The sequence below is a fragment of the Bufo gargarizans genome, chromosome 4 (assembly GCF_014858855.1).
Source record: "Bufo gargarizans isolate SCDJY-AF-19 chromosome 4, ASM1485885v1, whole genome shotgun sequence".
In the NCBI taxonomy this organism is placed as follows: domain Eukaryota; kingdom Metazoa; phylum Chordata; class Amphibia; order Anura; family Bufonidae; genus Bufo; species Bufo gargarizans.
Window position 1 is genome coordinate 527,364,243 of NC_058083.1, and position 6,514 is coordinate 527,370,756.

Below are 6,514 nucleotides of genomic sequence, written 5' to 3' on the forward strand. Positions count from 1 at the left end.
GACGATCAAAGAATGGGCGGGAACTGGGAGCAGGGGCGTGGTCAAACGTGGACATCACAAGAACGCTATGTCTGACTTATTTCTATGCTCCGCCCTTCTGGGTGGTGCTAACGAAATATCCCGCTTTTTTTTTTTCTTTTAACCCCCACCTAACCACACCCCCGGTTTTTATTGCTGTCCGTGTCCTTGGTCGGGCCCGTTCCCAAATGGAGTTGGCGCTCACTTGTTGAAAGCCCCGCCCCGCAACCCGCCCGTTGGCATGGAGACTTCAGGAGAATGAATTGTGTTGGGCTCGGCCTGAGTCTTCTTCAGCGGCTGTCATGGCAACGGTGACGTCATGGGATTGAGCCATGTTTTTTTACTTGAGGCAAAGGGAAGGAGCGCGTGAAAAAGCTGAGAGGAGCTGAGAGACTCCTGTGCTGGCTCATTACCGTCTGCTAGAGCCGCTATCACCGTGCTGCCGGACAAAGGAGCGTGATAACCGGGCCAGCAATAACAACGGATAAAACACGGAAGAGAGTGAATGAAAATCATTAATAAACGAGAATACGGTGGAAATGATAAACACTGAGTGACAGCATACTAGTAAAGAGCCGGATAATTATCGCAGGGGGCGCCAGGGAGCGGACCGCGCGCTACAGTGTAAATAGTAGACCGCGCGCTATAGTGTAAATAGTAGACCGCGCGTTATAGTGTAAATGTACTGGTAGACCGCGCGTTATAGTGTAACTGTACTGGTAGACCGTGCGTTATAGTGTAAATGTACTGGTAGACCGTACGCTATGGTGTAAATGTACTGGTAGACCGTACGCTATGGTGTAAATGTACTGGTAGACCGTACGCTATGGTGTAAATGCACTGGTAGACCGCGCGTTATAGTGTAAACGTACTGGTAGACCGTACGCTATGGTGCAAATGTACTGGTAGACCGTACGCTATGGTGCAAATGTACTGGCAGACCGTACGCTATGGTGTAAATGCACTGGTAGACCGCGCGTTATAGTGTAAACGTACTGGTAGACCGTACGCTATGGTGCAAATGTACTGGGAGACCGTACGTTATGGTGTAAATGTGCTGGTAGACCGTACGCTATGGTGTAAATGTACTGGTAGACCGTACACTATGGTGCAAATGTACTGGTAGACCGTACGCTATGGTGTAAATGTACTGGCAGACCGTACGCTATGGTGTAAATGCACTGGTAGACCGCGCGTTATAGTGTAAACGTACTGGTAGACCGTACGCTATGGTGCAAATGTACTGGGAGACCGTACGCTATGGTGTAAATGTACTGGTAGACCGTACGCTATGGTATAAATGCACTGGTAGACCGTACGCTATGGTGCAAATGTACTGGGAGACCGTACGTTATGGTGTAAATGTACTGGTAGACCATGCCCTATAGTGCAAATGTACTGGTAGACCGTACGCTATGGTGTAAATGTACTGGTAGACCGTACGCTATGGTGTAAATGCACTGGTAGACCGCGCGTTATAGTGTAAACGTACTGGTAGACCATACGCTATGGTGCAAATGTACTGGGAGACCATACGCTATGGTGTAAATGTACTGCTAGACCGTACGCTATGGTGTAAATGTACTGCTAGACCGTACGCTATGGTGTAAATGCACTGGTAGACCGTACGCTATGGTGTAAATGTACTGGTAGACCGTACGCTACGGTGTAAATGCACTGGTAGACCGCGCGTTATAGTGTAAACGTACTGGTAGACCGTACGCTATGGTGCAAATGTACTGGGAGACCGTACGCTATGGTGTAAATGTACTGGTAGACTGCACGCTATGGTGTAAATGTACTGGTAGACTGCACGCTATGGTGTAAATGTACTGGTAGACCGTACGCTATGGTGTAAATGCACTGGTAGACCGTGCCCTATAGTGTAAATGTACTGGTAGACCGTACGTTATGGTGTAAATGTACTGGTAGACCATGCCCTATAGTGTAAATGTACTGGTAGACCGTACGCTATGGTGTAAATGTACTGGTAGACCGTGCGCTATAGTCTAAATGTACTGGTAGACCGTGCCCTATAGTGTAAATGTACTGGAAGTCCGTACGCTATGGTGTAAATGTACTGGTAGACCGTGCCCCATAGTGTAAATGTACTGGTAGACTGCATACTATAGTGTAAATGTACTGGTAGACCGTACGCTATGGTGTAAATGTACTGCTAGACCGTACGCTATGGTGTAAATGTACTGGTAGACCGTACGCTATGGTGTAAATGTACTGGTAGACCGCGCGTTATAGTGTAAACGTACTGGTAGACCGTACGTTATGGTGTAAATGTACTGCTAGACCGTACGCTATAGTGTAAATGTACTGGAAGTCCGTACGCTATGGTGTAAATGTACTGGTAGACCGTGCCCCATAGTGTAAATGTACTGGTAGACTGCATACTATAGTGTAAATGTACTGGTAGACCGTACGCTATGGTGTAAATGTACTGCTAGACCGTACGCTATGGTGTAAATGTACTAGTAGACCATACGCTATAGTCTAAATGTACTGGTAGACTGCACGCTATGGTGTAAATGTACTGGTAGACTGCACGTTATGGTGTAAATGTACTGGTAGACCGTACGCTATAGTGTAAATGTACTGGTAGACCGTACGCTATAGTGTAAATGTACTGGTAGTCTGCACGCTATGGTGTAAATGTACTGGTAGACCATGCCCTATAGTGTAAATGTACTGGTAGACCGTACGCTATAGTGTAAATGTACTGGAAGTCCGTACGCTATGGTGTAAATGTACTGGTAGACCGTACGCTATGGTGCAAATGTACTGGGAGACCGTACGCTATGGTGTAAATGTACTGGTAGACCGTACGCTATGGTGTAAATGCACTGGTAGACCGTGCCCTATAGTGTAAATGTACTGGTAGACTGTACGCTATGGTGTAAATGCACTGGTAGACCGCGCGTTATAGTGTAAACGTACTGGTAGACCGTACGCTATGGTGCAAATGTACTGGGAGACCGTACGCTATGGTGTAAATGTACTGGTAGACTGCACGCTATGGTGTAAATGTACTGGTAGACTGCACGCTATGGTGTAAATGTACTGGTAGACTGCACGCTATGGTGTAAATGTACTGGTAGACCGTACGCTATAGTGTAAATGTACTGGTAGACCGTACGCTATAGTGTAAATGTACTGGTAGTCTGCACGCTATGGTGTAAATGTACTGGTAGACCGTACGCTATGGTGTAAATGTACTGGTAGACCGTACGCTATGGTGCAAATGTACTGGGAGACCGTACGCTATGGTGTAAATGTACTGGTAGACCGTGCCCCATAGTGTAAATGTACTGGTAGACTGCATACTATAGTGTAAATGTACTGGTAGACCGTGCCCCATAGTGTAAACTTACTGGTAGACCGTACGCTATGGTGTAAATGTACTGGTAGACCATGCCCTATAGTGTAAACGTACTGGTAGACCGTACGCTATGGTGTAAACGTACTGGTAGACTGCACACTATAGTGTAAATGTACTGGTAGACCGTACGCTATGGTTCTAATGTAATGGTAGACCATACGCTATAGTGTAAATGTACTGGTAGACTGCACGCTATGGTGTAAATGTACTGGTAGACCATGCCCTATAGTGTAAACGTACTGGTAGACCATACGCTATGGTGTAAAAGTACTGCTAGACCGTACGCTATGGTGTAAATGTACTGGTAGACCGTACGCTATGGTGTAAATGTACTGGTAGACCATGCCCCATAGTGTAAATGTACTGGTAGACTGCATACTATAGTGTAAATGTACTGGTAGACCGTGGCCTATAGTGTAAACTTACTGGTAGACCGTACGCTATGGTGTAAATGTACTGGTAGACCATGCCCTATAGTGTAAACGTACTGGTAGACCGTACGCTATGGTGTAAACGTACTGGTAGACTGCACACTATAGTGTAAATGTACTGGTAGACTGCACGCTATGGTGTAAATGTACTGGTAGACCATGCCCCATAGTGTAAATGTACTGGTAGACCGTACGCTATGGTTGTAATGTAATGGTAGACCGTACGCTATAGTGTAAATGTACTGGTAGACTGCACGCTATGGTGTAAATGTACTGGTAGACCATGCCCTATAGTGTAAACGTACTGGTAGACCGTACGCTATGGTGTAAATGTACTGCTAGACCGTACGCTATTGTGTAAATGTACTGGTAGACCGTATGCTATGGTGTAAATATACTGGTAGACCATGCCCCATAGTGTAAATGTACTGGTAGACTGCATACTATAGTGTAAATGTACTGGTAGACTGTGCCCTATAGTGTAAACGTACTGGTAGACCGTACGCTATGGTGTAAATGTACTGGTAGACCATGCCCTATAGTGTAAACGTACTGGTAGACCATACGCTATGGTGTAAACGTACTGGTAGACCGTATGCTATGGTGTAAACGTACTGGTAGACCGCACACTATAGTGTAAATGTACTGGTAGACTGCATACTATAGTGTAAATGTACTGGTAGACTGTGCCCTATAGTGTAAACGTACTGGTAGACCGTACGCTATGGTGTAAATGTACTGGTAGACCATGCCCCATAGTGTAAACGTACTGGTAGACCGTACGCTATGGTGTAAATGTACTGGTAGACTGTACACTATGGTGTAAATGTAATGGTAGACCGTACGCTATGGTGTAAATGTACTGGTAGACCGTACACTATAGTGTAAATGTACTGGTAGACCGTGCCCTATAGTGTAAATGTACTGGTAGACCGTACGCTATGGTGTAAATGTACTGGTAGACCGTACGCTATGGTGTAAATGTACTGGTAGACCATGCCCTATAGTGTAAACGTACTGGTAGACTGTATGCTATAGTGTAAATGTACTGGTAGACGTGCCCTATAGTGTAAACGTACTGGTAGACCGTGCCCTATAGTGTAAATGTACTGGTAGACCGTACGCTATGGTGTAAATGTACTGGTAGACCATGCCCTATAGTGTAAACGTACTGGTAGACCGTACGCTATGGTGTAAATGTACTGGTAGACTGCACGCTATTGTGTAAATGTACTGGTAGACCATGCCCCATAGTGTAAATGTACCAGTAGACTGCACGCTATAGTGTAAATGTACTGACCATGCCCCATAGTGTAAATGTACTGGTAGACTGCACGCTATAGTGTAAATGTACTGGTAGACCGTACGCTATGGTGTAAATGTACTGGTAGACCGTACGCTATGGTGTAAATGTACTGGTAGACCGTAGACTATGGTGTAAATGTACTGGTAGACTGTGCCCTATAGTGTAAACGTAATGGTAGACAGTACGCTATGGTGTAAATGTACTGGTAGACCATGCCCTATAGTGTAAATGTACTGGTAGACCGTACGCTATGGTGTAAATGTACTGGTAGACCGTACACTATAGTGTAAATGTACTGTTAGACCGTACGCTATAGTGTAAATGTACTGGTAGACTGCACGCTATGGTGTAAATGTACTGGTAGACCATGCCTTATAGTGTAAATGTACTGGTAGACTGTACGCTATGGTGTAAATGTACTGGTAGACCGTGCCCTATAGTGTAAACGTACTGGTAGACCGTACGCTATGGTGTAAATGTACTGGCAGACCGTACGCTATGGTGTAAATGTACTGGTAGACCGTACGCTATGGTGTAAATGTACTGGTAGAATGCACGCTATAACATAAATGTAATGGTAGACCATGCCCTATAGTGTAAATGTACTGGTAAACCGTATGCTATGGTGTAAATGTACTGGTAGACCGTACGCTATAGTGTAAATGTACTGGCAGACAGTATGCTATGGTGTAAATGTACTGGTAGACCGTACGCTATAGTGTAAATGTACTGGCAGACAGTATGCTATGGTGTAAATGTACTGGTAGACTGTACGCTATGGTGTAAATGTACTGGTAGACTGTACGCTATAGTGTAAATGTACTGGTAGACCATGCCCTATAGTATAAATGTACTGGTAGACTGCACACTATAGTGTAAATGTACTGGTCGACTGAACGCTATAGTGTAAATGTACTGGTAGACTGCACACTATAGTGTAAATGTACTGGTCGACTGAACGCTATAGTGTAAATGTACTGGTAGACTGCACGCTATAGTGTAAATGTACTGGTAGACCATGCCCTATAGTATAAATGTACTGGTAGACTGCACACTATAGTGTAAATGTACTGGTCGACTGAACGCTATAGTGTAAATGTACTGGTCGACTGCACGCTATAGTGTAAATTAGGGCTGCAACGATTAATCGATGTAATCGATTATATTCGATAACTGGATTCGTTGTCGACGAATCCAGTTATCGAATAATCGCCGATTCGTTGCTATGCGGGCGGTCGCTGCATCTTTATTTTACCTTTTTACAATGACGCTCCTGTAACAGCCAGGCAGAGCGGACGGCGGCGTAACGTCACTCACTCACGTGACACGCCTGCTCCGCCTCCTTCATTCATGAGGTGGGCGGAGCAG